Raw genomic sequence first — 17,261 nt, forward strand, 5'->3', positions numbered from 1 at the left:
TCACACATAAAATAGCACCCTCGTGAATTAGCCTACTGTTGCTAACGTACATTCATAAATCCTGCACAACATCATCCCGTACCTACAGGACCTCAGACTTACTTATCGATGCACGCACAGAGTAGTGTCGACAAACTTAGTCCAATGAGGGGAGAAAGGAAAGTGTGATAGCGCTCCACGTCAACGCTTTTTTCTCTCTCACTCGAGACCGCTGTGTCCAAACGTTACTAGAAGGTAGAGCGAGCTACAACTGAAAGGGAGAGAGAGAGAATGTATCACTACAGCCAATCCAGTCTGCTCAAAGTGATGGTCTTTTTCACAAATAGGTTGCACGTAAGGGGGGGGAAAGGTAGCTTCCACTTAAGGAGCCCTATGTCTCGTCTTTGTGTCTTTGCTAGTTTAAGACCGACGCACTTGTCAATTTCTCGTCCAGCGCCCGCGACTAGGATTAGCGTGTTTGACAGGGTGGGGGGGCGTGGCATCACGATGGTGGCTCTCCATCGTGATGTCGGCCAGCCATCACGATGGACGATGATATCGTCCATCGGCACAACCCTAAGCAACACAATACTTAATTCAGAATGGTTGGTGGACAAATATTTTGCCTTTAACAAATATTGCGCCCCACTTGCGATTTGGATATTGCACTAGTCCATATTGCAATTTCGACACATTTGCAATTAATTGTGCAGCCCCTACTTGTTACACACACACATGAAAGCGCAGCAGCACACAAACATGCAAAAGATTACAAATAAAAATATTATGCCATCTACGGAGGCCCGCGCATGGTGTCGCGCGATGATATCCGAAGCTTTAGTCTCCAATCTTTGTCTTTGGAGTAGATTCATTTCCTGAGTGTGACAAGATATTTTTGCACCTCATTTCAATTTTGGGGGGAAAAAATGAACCAAACAAATTAACAACATACATATTATTGTTGTTGTTTTAAGCTTACACACAAACACAAGCTCTCTTCCTTTATGGGTTGTAGGTTTAATAACACTAAACATTTTGTAGGATTATATTCCATTAGAAAAAAAAATCTGTTTTAAACTGCCTGCACTAATTTTCTTCTTTTGATTACTTATTGGACTACACTAGATTGTTCATCGGAGCAAATCCTCCAACCTGCCTACAGTGCCATATTTATCCATGCAGCATTTTCTTCCAATTTTTACTTTTGGGTAATATTTTTAGTGTTTATAAGCGTGTTATTTTTCTCTTTTTTCTTTAAAATATGTAAGACGTTTGGGATTCTTCTACACAGATTTTGTACTTTTTCATTTTTATTTTCAGTATATGTGCAAAGGTACATCAAATCCTAAATGTCCCGGGATCACAATTGTATGGTGACATTCCCTTTCAACTCCCCAACCAATCTCAAACCTCACCTTTCATTATAATTCTCATTCGGTGGCATCCAGGTCTGCTGAATCTCATTACCGACTTCAAAGCAGGAGACAGAGGAGGACTTTAATCAGAAAGTTCCAGCGATAGTAAGGCTCTGTAACCCCAGGGTAGTCTAGTGCAGCTGATTCCAGCCAAATGAATATGGAGATGAAGTGCTGTGCATGTGGGACAACTTGTGGTAAGTGGAGAATGAAGGTGTAACAGAGCTGAGAAAATGAGTCGAGCATTTAAGTGTCTAAGTTTATTATTACATGTCATTTTGTCATTTTTTTTTAATGTTGTTTATGATGCGCTTCATCGGGTTTTAATCGCATGGACAGCAGTTGTAGTTTAGCGAGTTCAAGAGGGAGCTGCAATTATAGCTGCAATGTGTCACACATTTTATAGAAATTGAGACACATTTTAAGAAAACAAGAATAATACAATAATACACTAATAATACAACAAAACCATCTCCTCTGATGCGCAGGCTGCTAAAAGTGACCACCAGGGGGCAATCATGTTACACCCAGTCCGGTTTTATACCAAGGCCAGAGAAGGACTTATCTAGAAAGAACACGTATTGCTTTTTTAGGAGGATTTCAATAGCTGAATAGCCAAATGATTAGACTTCTTAATTAAAAGCCATTCAAGCCTGCTCCACAAACCAAGCGTGTGGGATGCTTGAGAGCAGAAACACATCCAACAGGAGTGTTTCTCACCAGTGCTGTGCATCTCATTAGCTGAAGAGTGGCATAAAAAAAATCAGGAACGCCCTGGCATTTCATAAAACACATTGTATGATTAGAAGAAAAAAAACAAAAAAACACACACACACTCTAATAGGGGTGTCTGAATGAAGAGGATGGCTGGTTCAAGGCCAGCAGCATTTTAGGAGTCCTACGCTGGCTGCAGCGGGAAAGGACACAGAGGGGTTGAAGAATGTTTACAAAGAGGGAATAAAGAGGCATGAAAGCAAAAGGGAAGGAGAAAGAACAAGAAAGGGCGAGAAAGAGTGATAAGGTGACAAGCTGTCCTTGCGCGGTGGCCCAAGTCTACACCCTGGCGACTCAAACACAGACCTTATAAAAATGCAACAGGGCATCGTCCTCCCTCCCCTCTCTCAGCTCCCCTTGAACGCCACGTGCCTCCCCCTTCTTATCTATTTTCACACTTAACTCTCTGAACACGCACTCGCCCTCCATCCTCCCTCATCAGCCAGATAAAAAAAATCTCTCTCTCTCTCTCTCTTTCTCTCTCTTCCTCCCCCCCTCCCCCCCGGAGGAAATGTGACCCCGGGGGCTTCATGAATGATCTCATTTCTGCTATGCAAACAACATCATGTACATTGAGGCACAGAAGCAGCTTTGAAAGAGACTACCTCTCTGTGTGTGCGAATACAAGTGTGTCTGCATAATGGAGTGACAAATTGACTATTTTGTTCTAATAATAACATATCGCAAGGATTTTCCACACCCATGTGATTGATTACCATGCCAACATTGGCCCGGCATCCACACTACACTAGCTTTGGCTGGCTGAAAAATCACACGCGACATGTTTGTGCTTTTACTCGGTTAACCTTTATTTAACCAGAAATGAAAAGTATATTAATAAAAAAAAGAAAAGAAAGGCATGTTAAAATCAATCTAATGTAAATCAGCTTAAATTATTTCATTTCATTAATCCTGAAAGTGTTGGAAGAATAATTAATCTCTAGGTTAGCAACTGCTTCATCAAAACTATTCTACACCGGCTCCCACGGAGCAGAAACCTGCTGGCGCAGTGCTCTCGCTGGGTGGAAACTTTCAAGCATGCTGCACTTTTTCACCACACCTCAATCAGTGATGTCACAGCGGGGAGTTTTCCATCAGATGTCAAGGGCAAAACACCTGCTGTGACATCACTGATTGGAGACCCAAAGTTTCAACCCACAGAAAGTAAAGCAGCACTTTTAGACTGTTGATTTACCCTTTAAAATTCATATTTTTATATATAGCACTGCATTTATGTAAAAGTTGCCATTGATAATTGTCACTTGACTCTGCAGTTCCTCTCAGCTTTAGTAAACATTTAAGTGTCTTTGAGCATTTTTTGGGGGGGGATTTAAAAGGATCTAACACACCAACCCGATAATTGGCCGTCAGACAGTCTGGCGAGGTCAGTGACCAGAGTCTGTTCGGTGTGTTCCGTGCCGTCGTCAGCCGTAGGGTGTGCGTGACTAACTCTCAAAATCTGACGAAAAGCTTTTAAACTGACCTTTGTCGATCTGAAATGAAGACAGATTCAGCAACTGCACGGCTTAAAATGTTTTCAGAAACGAGTTTGGGTGAACTATCTCGGTAAAATATGAGATCGTATTCTGAACGAAGCCGCCATTATGCCCGGTTGAAAAATCCAGGAGCAGCCAGACCCACGTGACGCGTTCGTCCAATCAGCTGCCGGTTTTCATTTTTTGAGCGACAATACAGATTAGGAGCCGCATTACACGCTCAAGTCGCCGTCTCTTCGGTGTGTTCTGAGGCACTTTTTCACTAAGGTCACTAAGGAAGTATTTTTAGCCAGCTTGTCCGGTTCACAGCAGTAGCTACATGAATAGGAAATGCTTTTGCTCTCATCATCTCGGCGGACATCGATCCCAGCCATACAAATCGCCATCATTTCCTTTGCCGGCGTTGCTAATGCAGCTAATCAGTTATGTGAATTAGAATGGCAGGAGAGGGAGAGGGCAGTTAGCGAGAGCGTGTCTGAATTAGCCCTTTTATTTTTGTCAGCTACACTTGCTTGAGCTAATGTGCTCACGCTACGTACAGTATGTGGTGGGCGAGAGCGGATGAGTGCACGCCTAATGGGACACTGAGACCCCGGTTCATCCAGCGGCTTTACTTCGTATTGGCTGTGTGACTCTTATGCCCTTGTGCTCACCGGGAATAAATTGCCCTGCAATGTGTAGTGGTCCACAGAGAGTAGAGTACCACTCATTACGTAGTCGCCGCAGGGTAAGTCATAGAGGTTGGAGGCAAGAGGGCCGAGGCTCAGGTTTGAAACAAGAACTGAAGAAGAAGAGTTTGACATCCTCAGTGTACAACGGAGGAACGGTTCACCTTTTTTCACCTGGCGTTCAAGGCTCTTCTCTCTCCTGCCATTTATTTTCCCATTTCCCTCTCTTCACGTCTGGTGTTCATCTTCACTTCTCCACCAGTCCCTTTCATGTTGTGTTCCACGCTGCCTCCTCCTCTTCTTTTTCTGCTTCCCCTCCCACCCCGACTCTCCTCCTTTGGTTTCTCTTCCCAGACAGACCAGAGACAGACAGAGAGAGAGAGAGAGAGAGAGAGAGAGAAGAGAGAGAGAGAGAGATCCCTCAGACACAGTAGATCAATGGCGGTGATAGGAGCCTCTGAGAGTCAGGGAAGGAAATTACACGGCTGTGCTCACCGCCAGCACATTTCTTATTTCCAAAAGCCTCTCATTCCAGCCTCTCATCTTGATTTCTAGAGCTCTGATAAGTTCCACTGATGCCGACTTAAAAGGAGAGGCTGGCTGGCTGGCTGGCTGGCAACGTGATGGCGTCTCGCTTTCTCATTCTCTCCTCTGCTTTGTGTGAGCAATATCCACTTAATAAAGCCTTTACTCCTGTCCTCGGCCGACTATTATGAAGCATGAATATGAGTCATTGTGGCGTAGAGCAGCATTTGGCGTGAATGGGACAGCATTTGTGTTGTGCAGAAGCAACCATACTGTCTCCACCAAGCCCTTGTGTGACCTCTGGACACGGTGTGTGTGTGTGTGTGTGTGTGTGTGTGTGTGTGTGTGTGTGTGTGTGTGTGTGTGTGTGTGTGTGTGTGTGTGTGTGTGTTGTGTGAGGGAGGGGGGGTAGGCATTCGAGTGCTGGATGAGTGACAGAAGAGAGCATCTGTCAGAGAAACACACTAGCAACAACTCATACATTATTCACTAAATGGAGGCATAATACAGGAGACGTGCAAATACTTGTTGTGCTACGTGTGTGTGTGTGTGTGTGTGTGTGTGTGTGTGTGTGTGTGTGTGTGTGTGTGTGTGTGTGTGTGTGTGTGTGTGTGTGTGTGTGTGTGTGCGTGTTAGCCGAGTTGTGTTTGTGTTTTTCATGACTCGTGTTCAAGTGAAATGTGAACTAAAGACCGATGAATGAGGGGACATAATTGACATGAAAACAAAAGCCACTCTTAACAAGAGCCCTACCTAATGCCAACACCCAGCTGAAAACAAATGATCTTCTTGATGAAAGCAGATAAACATTTGTATTATATACGTGTATTAGGGCTTGTACGTTTTACTTGAAATTACAATTTGAACTTTAGAAATAAATGAATAATTGACCTGTAATGCACCTGTGATGCTGATATATATGCTGGTCTGGATAAAGGATAAATCATTAGCATGTGCAGTGTATCAATCAGTAGGATCATGTGCCGACTGCTTGGGTCATCATCAACATACTGTATGTTTTGGTCATGCCTGGACAAATCAATGCCTTTGACATTCTGGCTGTTGATGATAAACTGTTAAAACCTGACTGCAGAAAATGGAGTAAAACTCTTTGCTTACCAGGCCTTTATTTTTATTTTTATTTATCACTCAAGTTCAACGTGCCTTGTACTCCAGCGAGGAGACCTTTATGTCCGTCTGACCCACGCATGCCCTACTCGGCTATCGTTGGAGAAAAGCAGCGAGCCGTGCTGAACAAACAAATACGACACATAGCCATCTGACAAAATGACAAAACATTGTGAATCTGAGATGGAGATTTCGTAGATACAGGTGAAGCTGTTTGCTGGCTGCCTTTAACGTTAGCTCGTCACTCAAGTGAGGTAGCAGAGGCACCAGCAGCAGTTTTACAATGTAGTTCAGTATTGGGCTACGTGGGATGCATTCAAATTAATTCAAACAAATAATGTGTTAATTGAAATTCGTTCTAACTTAAAAAAAGAAAAATTGTAACCATCATGTGTTTGAGCTAACTGTTTAAGCAGCTTTTCCTGTGGGGTCCAGTGAAGGGTCTTTACAGCTACGGTACATATACTGTACATGTACAATATATATCTAAATATTAAGAGTTGTACACTGTACATAGAACTACATTAAAGTATATTTAAATTACAGAGTGACCAAATCAATATTTACAGACATAACTATTTTAATTTGTGCGAGAATATGTTTTTGATTTTGAGTTCTACTCTTCTTGTAGAAGCAGTATGAAACTAAGTGGAAGTCCATTATCCACTTTAGTGCGTTTTCATGCTAACAGGTACGGACGGGGGATGCATCCATGGCGTCTTCAACTCCATCCCTTCTTTTCCCCAGAGACAGGCTCATAGCCCCTTCCTCAGCATTCCTCAGACATCGTGCGGGGGGGTCGTGGTGACATCGTGGCACTGACCCTTGACCCCTTCCTGTCACTGAACACAACTAGCCTTCTTCAATCTAGCGAAGCTGCTGGCTTACTTTTTCATCCTCTTATTCCATCCTACCACTTCACACCTACCCTTTAACCTTCCAGTTACTGCCTCTGAAGTCTAATGTTCTGGCGGTCCAATCAGATTAATGAAATTTTGGGGGACTTTACTGGACAATGTATCATTAAACTCTGTTTCTTTGGTCTCAAAGTTCAGTTCAACGTTTTAACTGATGTAATTTACTATAATTTAAAAATTGAATAGATGTAGAAATATGATAATGTGACAAAATCAATCAATATATCAGTCACTGTTTCTCCAGTCTAAAATGGCAGGTGTAGCTCACTTTGATTTTGTTATGCTGCCACAGTAGGCTACATTGTAGTTTTACACTACAATTGTACACAGGGTAAAGCATTCAAAATGATTTTACATATCATTTGAACTTAAATAGAATTTTATGATGAAATATATTAGCTGTAGACTGTATCACACCACAAATGTTGTAGATAACATATTCAGTGGCACTCAAGTTTATGAACCCATGCTAAAGTTGACTAAAAAGAGGAATACAAAAATAATCTTTTGGAAATTGATCTTAATGCCTTAATTTAAAAAAATGAGGAAAAAGCCAACCTTTAAGGACACCAATTTTCTTTGTGAATGAAAAATGTATCGTAAATAAATGTTCTTCCTTAAAATACAGGGTGTATAAGTAAGTACACCCTGTACACTATCAGGGTTTCTGCAGGTATCAGCAAATCTCATTTCATGCTTTTTCATGCCCTTTTTCATGCCACTTTAAACTAATTTCATGCCCATGTCCAACTGAAGATACTTTCACACACAAATTGTAAGCATTTGACAATGCCAATTTTTAATATTTGAAAATCCAAATTTAACTGTCAGATGGCTCACAAGACAGTCATTAAACGCAACGCAAAGTGCTTCACAAAATAAGAACACAACAGAAATACAAATATTTAAAACACTGTTCACTGAGCAGCTCGCGTCTCTGCCCTGCAGATCTCAAAACAACATGCTATAACACCGATAATTAAAAGTAATGAACCTATACTGCTTACGGCAGTAGGCAAATTCGCCAAAATCATGTCAACCAGTCCCAAAACTTGCATTTTCCCATTTTTCCGTCATTTGATATTTCCTCCGTTCTTTCGCCACAGCGTACACTCACTCGCACCATAGACCGTAGACTCACACTCACCGCACGTTGCATTACTAGCATCCGGTGTCGCGACTTCGTGCACCAGCCGTAAAAAAACAGCCAATTAAAAGGTTCCGCCTGTCAACCATTACGCTATACTTCCGATCCAAATTAGATTTAGATGTTTATATAATCAAAATAAATCGTGAAAAACAATGTTTTTATTCCATCAAGTTTACATAATTTTTAATGCCTTTGAACATCGAAGTTCGTGCTTTTTCATGCCAGTTCCTGCCTGAATTTTCACAAAATCTATTTAATTACTTTTCATGCTTTTTAATGACCCGCGGAAACCCTGACTATGTTAAATTCCCATAGAGGCAGGCAGATTTTTATTATGGATCCAGGATACTATGCATCCTGATGGGTTGTGCGCTTGTGACTTACAATGACTTACAAAGATACATAACAGCTATAAGCGCATGTACTATACAGGATTGACCCGATTATACTTTATTGACAGGAATAGGTCAAACAGCAAACAGCCACCCACAAATAGTCTATAAACAAAGCATCAGGCTGTCTTTGAGATTTCACATGAACAACGGTTAAAGTTACTCAGGCTACCGAAGAATACCATAATTACTCCGTTCAATTAGACCTGAGCGATGCACACCAAGCTTCCATCCTTAACAAACAGCCATGTATATGGGCTCTTCCAGTCTCTCCACTGCAAGAGGGGTTAGGATGGTGACCGGCCTCTGATGAGCTGTTACCACCACCATCTTCAGCCAGAGAGGACATTATATCTTCAGCTTCTTCTTGCGTTGTCACCCCGGTGGGAGGTGTGCTAACAGGGCTTGCAGCAGGTGAATCGGTCGTGCTGTTAACGTCATCGCTACACAATTTCTTAGTAAAACCAAAATTCATTAAACTGCCTTGTTTTCTTTTTGCCTTGGCTATATGATGCTTACTGCAGAATGGATTTCAAGGACTTTGCGCGCCGATTAATGGCCTATATTTTTCCTACGAATCTCTGAGATAACATGTACTAAACATGAGTTGAATTTGCACCGCAGCGCCGCCACGCCTTGATGCTCTGACAAGAATAGCATGCATAGTTATCTTTATTGAAGTCAATTAGGTTTGAATCGCCGACATGCATGAATGAATGATATTTTTAATATAGTACAAATAATAATCCACGATGATCACATTACACAAAAACTGAAAATGCACGTCAAAATGACACATTGACAATATTTTTAGAGACCCCCAAAATTTCACAAATCACGTTTTCAGGGGAGCCCATGTCTTATTAAGGGGAGCCGAGCTCCCCCTAGCTCCCCCGTAGTTCGCACCCTGGGCTCACTGCCCAGTTAACACACTTTGAGCTCTTTCTTCTGTAATAGACTGCATGTGTGGCTAACTTTGTTCTTCTAATGTTAAAAAAAAATGTAATTCAAATTAGAGACACAGTTACCAATTAACAGATAATATTGTAAAAACCCATTCGGATTACACATCCATAAATCTCTGATTGATTGTGGAGACACTACATTGATTTCAGTTTGGTTGATGGAATTCAAATTAGATTCATCAGCTTCAATACAATTTCTAAGATCCCGATTATTAACTGATTATCTTTCATTAGGTTAGCAGGTCTGTGGGGTGCCTCCCATGTGTTTAAAGTAATTGTGTTTTCTGGTGGGGTTTGCCGCCAATAATCAAATGATCTGTTGCAACTGGGTTTCATAATCAATTTTTACCAGTCCATTACACCAGTGATATGTAAGAAGTGAGTGGCAGGGAGCGGAAGCCTGCGTCAGTCTGGGATGACTGAAAACATTACAGGGATTTCCATGAAGAGAAAAAAAAAAAGAAAAAGCTTCCATATTCCCTGATGTCATTGTGGTGCCCGCTAAGCCAGTGTCATTCGGTGGGGGCTAAGCTGTTAATTGAATTTGATGGCACATCTGCTGCCTTATGAAATGACATAAGACGCCACAGCCTATTGCCTGGTGCCCTCATACTCTATCTGTGCTCCGTCTCATTTGCCCTCCTCTCTATTCTCTCTATATATCTATCACTCGGTCAAGATACACAAATGATATGATGGATTGCAGAGCAGACAATCACACAGAGCAATGTGACCCTGGAATGAACTGTGGGTCATTTGCAGCTGGTTATAGAATAGACGTGATGTATTGGAGGTCCTTAGCTATATTGCATAACAGTGACAGGGAACAGCTGGTTGCTTTTTCAGATTTACAAAAGACACGGGCTGTGTCCGAAATTATTAACTCATTCACGACACTACAGTTATGTAGAGGACTATACAGTGTGTCAAATGACAAAAATCTTAACTCAACATCTGACCAACACAATTCACCTTTTTCCTCTGTCAGAGTCTCTCTTAATGGATACAATTTGGTCAGTGACTGTCAATTGCCGCATACACAACATTAATTGTCGACTGCATTGTGGGATCATATGGGTACAATATGTAAGCCCTTCCTGGCGCTGGAAGTACAGTATAATTAGGGGTGTGCAAAAAAATAAATTGATTCACATTCTAATCGCGATTCAAGCTCTACCGATTAAAAATTGATTCATAGAATTCCAAAAATCAATTTATTTTTTATTATTGTATGTCTACTGCAATCACATGGGGACAGTCACTACATTTAAATACTGTTAATCTTTTTTTTTTTTTTTAATCGAGAATCGTTTTTGAATCGAAAATCGATTTTCAAATCAAACCTGGAGTCTAAAAATCGATATTGAATCGAATCGTGACATTTTCTGAATCGTATATTACTAGATGAGGTTACTAATATTTTACTGAACAGGATCCTGAGTGATTAGCAGTTGATGGTGAATGGACTAAAAGTAATTAAGAAATAATAGCACGGTGCCTCCACTGTGGAACTACTTAACTCACACACTATATATATATATATATATATATATATATATATATATATATATATATATGTATTTCCCCAGAAACAAGTGAAAGTGTCTACAAACCTTAGTCAAATAAAATGTTCAGGACAGCCAAGTAAAATGTAGGCTATAACATAAATACATTTATTTCACTACTCTGGTTTCTCTTACTGTGTTGTATTCAAATATGTTGTCTTATTGTGTTTCCTTCTTCGAGATATCACTTTATGTTACACATAAATATATTTACTGTTGCTTTACAGTATCAAAAAAACAAAAACAAACAGTGCCTAATGCACTTGAAAATCCCTTAAAGAAAGTAATAGCTACAACTAGTTTTAAGAAAATGTCCTTTAATTCTTTTCACTTAAATATGAAACTCTGGTAGACTTTTACCCTTTAAAAGATAAAATAACTCCTTTCTTTCTCACAAAAAAAAAAAAAATAAAAAAAATATAAGTTTTTAAAAAAAAAAAAAAAATTTTAACATACATTATTTTAACAGTCAATAACTAACATTGGAACTGTGGGTTTGATCAGTTCGACCTTTTTAAATGTTCAGAATATTAACAAGTGCTTGTTTTTAACTGTTGTGGCCCTTACATTGTACACAAAAACGTTGTAATTTCCCCTTGTGGGATTAATAAAGTATCCATTATTATTATTATTATTATTATATGAAGAAATAAAACCTCAGATCCCTTCATGAGCTAAGACACAGTGTCTGATAGAAACACCTCTGTTACTCACGTAATATAACAGCTGAGTGGAGTCACAGTGCTGTGCTGATGAGACAGCTACAGGCAAGGTTCAGCAGGCCACCAGTCCGTGTAGCAACACAGGCCGCGGAGTCCTTCGTTACAAGGCAGTAGCCACAGCGGCTAATGAACACTGTCCTCCAGCGTAGTCCTCGCCTCTCCCGGTTCTCCCGGTGAAAGCTACGGCTGGCGTTTACAGCTGACGGTCCCTCCCGACGGTGCTAGCTTTTAAACGTCCACGTTTTTAAAACTTTTCCAAAGCTGGTGAAAACAACAAATGCGGCTAACCTAGCTGCACTTCACTTAAAGCTATGGTAACATGTTACAAAACTGCAAGTTGCACACGACGTCTCAGCTGCAAAATGATACTTGTGTCACTACTTTAAAAGTACTTTAGTCTACAAACATCAGTCACCTGACAATAAACTTGTTTCTCTCTCGTGAACTACATGCTATGACTACATGTCGTCTCAGACTTTCTAGATTTTCCTACTTCCCAACATAGTGATATCTGATTGGCTTAGATTACCCAGTCAGAAAATAAATTACAATTCACGTCAAAACAAAAGGTTTATGGGAAATGTATTTTGTTTTTATTGAATTAACCCGCATATGAAATAAAACGCCCCTTGTTCATGAATTTAGCTGTATGAAATAAACACTTTTTTATTTAGCTGTATTTTTGTAGGCCCCTACAAGTATATAGGGTATATTAAAGCTCACACAAAAAAATAAAAAATAAAGATGCTTTATTTGTCAATAAACACAAGGAAATTCACACATGCCAATTGAAATGTGTCTCTTTACATCATAGCATAGGGTCAGCCATAGTAGGCTACGGCACCACCGAGGCAGTTTGGGGGTTCGGCAGCAGTGCCCAGGAAGCACTGGCACCTCTCCAGCTACCAGCTCACTACTTGGTCTGTATGGGGACTTGAACCGGCAATCCAATGAATAGTGAATGCTTGTGGACACAGCCATATAGGCTAGCATTCGCAGTAGCTACACATTTATAAGACACACAGACAACAATACAGATATTTTCTTCATTTTATTTTAATTCATAAAACGCCATTATTTGTGCAGTTCTGCATTGCCTTGACATGATGCTGGCAGCCATGACTACTAGGAACAGTCTCAGCTGTTTCAGAAGCTTTTTCCAGTGATGGTATACGATTCTGAGCACTGAACATTAAAAACAAATTTTTTTCAAAGTTTTTGAATGCAGCAAAGAACCAGATACCTGCAATTTTAGTGCAGCAATATTGACAGAAGTATCAGCCTTCAAAAACCTGTGTAAGATAAGGGATGGCAGCCTGTCTGTCTGTCTGTTTGGCGGGAATGATGTACGGGAGGTCATAGGCCCCCGGCACGAGGGAAAAGACGAAGATAGAAGGGGGAGATGAATGAGGCCGAGAGATTGAGGTAGAGAGAGAGAGAGCAGGGAAGAGAGAGAGATGTGGGCGCTTTGCCGTGGTTCAGTGAGTATTGATCTGATGTCAGGTTCTAGAAGATGGATCATGAACCCTCTTTCTGTCTTCTCCTGCTCTACCTTCCCCCATGTCCAGGGCTTCTCCCTCCTCCCTCCTTCTTCATTCATTTCAGTGCTCTTTACCCAGCCCTGGCTGTCAGCAGAGCTCAAGGAGGGAAAGACTTTCATTCCTTGGCTCCTTTGTCTACTCCCTTTCCGCCTCAAGTCCCTGAACATCTCTCCATCTCTGTACGTTTAGATCACGCCGCAACTATCTATCTCTCCCATCTCTCCAGGGGCTCCTGTGCCACCCTGCTGGCTCCACCTGGGCAACATCTCTGCTTTTTTTTGTTGTGTGTTTTTTTTTCATGATTAGGTCCTTTATTGTGTGGACGTGTAAAAAACAGAATAAAGCAATATGTCACTCTGTGGTTGCCATGGTAACCATACGCATCTAGAGTCAGAAAGTACACGTTTCCATTTATTGTTTGCAACACTGCCTCATCGTGGACACATTCCCACCTACCTCTCTGTGTTTTTCTCTCTCTGCTAGTGATCCGTGTCTCTCATGTCCACCATGCTCTGACACTTACAGAAAAGGACTAATGACTCAATTATGTCCTCCCGTCCTCTCCCTGTCCCTCTCTTCCCTGCCTCATTTTCTCAGAACACGAAGCAGCATGTGACCCTGGTGGTGCAGCCGGGGCTTGCCTCTATTATCGACTGGCGCGCAAGACTAGGAATCTCCTCAGAGGATACTAACTAGCTGCAGCCCTGCCGATCTCAGCCCCAATGGTTAGGCTCCTTCCTGATGGACAGATCTTGAGCTTCGGGCCCCTGGGAGGAGGAGGTTTTCAGGCCCGGCCCAGAGCCAGGTGAGCTGGCAACAGTGCAGTGTTCAGGAGAGACACAGAAGTAAAGGCACAGCATTGTTATTGTATTGCATAGCTAGTTTACTGATTAGCTTATTGGACGAGCAAAACAGAGGTTATACTAAAAGTTGTGTCAAAAAGTGACGCCGACCCAGGGCGTCAAAAAGTTAGACGCTGATGGAGACATTTTGCGTCAGTAACAAACACCAAATGCACCTGAACGAGCGTCCCTTTTTGGCGCGCTGGGAGTGAGAATTTGTTGGCATACCAACTACCACTCTTATCCATACGCATGCACACCACTTTGGTGGTGTGCAAAAATCCAAGGCTTGACAAACCTTCCGTGCCATTTACAGTTGCTCAGCTATTATTGGATAATAGCTGTTTGGGGGGAGAGGTTTAGCGAACGATCAATTCATATGCACACTCAATATAAAACATAATTTTTATATGTCTGTGTCCTTCAAGTGATCTGCAAAGTCAGAAAGTAAGAAGGAAAGAAAGAAAGAAAGAAAGAAAGAAAGAAAGAAAGAAAGAAAGAAAGAAAGAAAGAAAGAAAGAAAGAAAGAAAGAAAGAAAGAAAGAGAGAGAGAGGTGTGGAGATGAGGCAAATAACACACATCTCAATGCACATTTAGTTCACACACAAAAAGCTAATCATCAAAGTCAGATTGCAGGCTCTTAGCACAAGTTGTGTTCTGCAGAGGAGGCCGGCTCAGCTCCAGATTACATGGGGGGGGAGTTGGATGGAGAGACCTAAAAAAGGAAAGGGAAGATGTGAGTCTCTGCAGTTCTGCCTACACAACAGAATGCTCTGCATGGCTGCATGTGTCACAGGACAAACAGGAGGAAAGATAGGATAGGATAGAGGAGGTGGAAAAGGAGGAGGAGAAGGGAGGGTGATGAGGAAGAGGTGGAAGTGCTGTGCAGCCCCTGTGTCCTGTGTATGTGTGCATCCCCGCCATTATCTGTTACAAACTGTTTGGCTGACATTCAGGCAGTATTTCATCAATTTGAGTGTGTTGTTTTCTGTTATTAAAAATGTCTTTCATAATCAGATATGCAGGCTCACAGTGGCAGCAAGAAAACACTAAGAGCACTTTTATGGAGTGGGGACACAGGATGGTGTGACATGAGTTCCCTTTGTCGCATTCATAGCCTCAGCACCATTGAATCAAATGCATGTGTCAAGTGTGTGCTTGACTTGGCTTATTCATTCACCTCATTCTGTAACCTGTGTAGTTCAGTGTGTGTAGTTTCCTTAGCTGAGTGGAGCTGAGTCTTGGCCTTCTACCAGTTCATTCATTAACCGTGGTCGTGTGCCGCAAACTCTCCTGTGCTAAGTATCTAGATGGACACACAATATGCCACATTCATATCATATAGAAGTTGTTATGAAAACTCTGCTATGCCCGACGTGGAGATAAGTAATACATAAATGCCTGCATCAAAGCAGCTGCACCCTACTTAATGCTAATTTAGTAAATGCATTATATTTGCTCCACACAACTCTCTGTATTTCTCAGTATGGCTATGTTTACAAAATGGTGTAGTCCAGCGACTTTGGCGCGCAGAAGCTCAAGTGATGCGTTTTATGTCACCGCTGAGAAAAAGACAACAGCAGGATTCAGCTTTGGAGACAAAGAGGACATAAGAATAACAAGATCATGACCTCTTCTGAAGAGTACATCATGTTTTTTTAATCCTCCGTGTCCTCCTTGATTTGACCGGTTAAAACGCTACTAGCAACTGTGTGGAGGCGGGGTGGAGGTGGTGCGAAGGATTGCGTCGCGTGAACGCGGCGACAGCGTTGTCGTCATTACTTAGAATTCCTCACGGGGGAGACACAAACTACGCGCTATAGCTTTAATATCACTAACCAATGACCTGGTCCCAACAATGGACCTGTTTCAATGTTTTTATATTGACAGTGGATTAAATAAGTGTGTGTAATTTGAAAGGGGTTGCTCGTAGTGATGAACACATAAAAACACACAAAGCACCAACAAATCATTTCACTGTATATGGTGCTAGTGTTTTGTATTGGTTTACTAGTACTGTTGTAACTGTTTAAACATTTGGTCTTTCATGTGTTGTGCATGTGTTTGGCCATGTGTGTTTTTGCTGTGTTTGTCAGTGAACATTGCAGCCATGCATACTGTATGCAAACACAGGTGGTTGTGTTTGTGCCTATATTATAATGTTTGTGTGCATGTTTGCATGTAAGGATCACCAGCAGATTTGGATAGAAAGGCTAAACTGTGCAATGCGGGGGTCAACATGATGAGAGTCAACAAACCTAAATACAGTAAGTCAAAGCACACTGGCGTTAACATTCAGTGTGCACACGATTTAGTTTATAGGCAAAATGACGCACACTGGCAGAGTCATACGTACTGTGAGCACATGGTGTCACATCCTTCCTACAGTATGTGCCACATGTTATGCAATAGCAGCCTTTAAATAACAGCATCACACATGGGAATGTGTACATTTCTTTTTACATTTGCATGATTTCATGGTACATAGCATTTGCTTGTTGTACTCACTATAAAACAAGCACATTTTATATAGAAAACAACTTTTTTATCAACTGAAAAAGTCCCCACAGTGATCCATCTACTGAAGGCAATTTCGCAAAATAAGTCCAAATTCTCCGGTATCTGCTTTGTTGCATTTGTCTCTGTTGCACATAATCATCATCATCCATCTTCCTGACGTTAAGACAGGAAATTAATTATGAGGCCAACTTCCTGTTTATTGAATTTGCCGATGCACAAACACACGCATGCATTATAGCCGAGCAAAGGACGACATCATGAGTCCACGTGCTCGGCCCGTTAACGCACGGCACACTGCGCCCAGACTCAAAGCCCATTCAGATGCATTGTGATGAAGCTCTTATGAGCTCTGTATGAGCAACAGAAAGGCATGAGGTGGAGGGCTTGGTGGGTCACATGGGCTGACACATGGACAAGACAAGGCACAAGCAAAACAGCAGACGTGTGCACACAAAAAGAGAATGGGAGAAAGACAGATAGAGAGCCTTACATAATCAAACTATGAATAATGTAATATCTGTGTTTTCTGCTCTCTATGAATAATGTACTGTGTGTGTCTTTGTAAGTTTGTGAGTGGATGTGTGTACTTCTGAGTGGTGTCCACTTCAGCTGGTGGATATTTGGCCATGAGTTAAAGTGTGTGTGTGTGTGTGTGTGTGTG

At 41.6% G+C, this 17,261-nt stretch overlaps 1 protein-coding gene across 1 annotated transcript in view; it reads right to left on the reverse strand.

Annotated features, from left to right (window-relative positions):
- Positions 1–12,178, reverse strand: part of irx1b (iroquois homeobox 1b) — a 57,185-nt gene extending 45,007 nt beyond the window's left edge. Inside the window, exon 1 of the mRNA XM_039819253.1 lies at positions 11,689–12,178. The gene's annotated coding sequence lies outside the window, so the exon portion shown is untranslated. The remainder of the gene's footprint in view (positions 1–11,688) is intronic.
- Between the last annotated feature and the right edge of the window lie 5,083 nt (positions 12,179–17,261).

Source organism: Perca fluviatilis, chromosome 13 (assembly GCF_010015445.1).
Source record: "Perca fluviatilis chromosome 13, GENO_Pfluv_1.0, whole genome shotgun sequence".
NCBI lineage: Eukaryota > Metazoa > Chordata > Actinopteri > Perciformes > Percidae > Perca > Perca fluviatilis.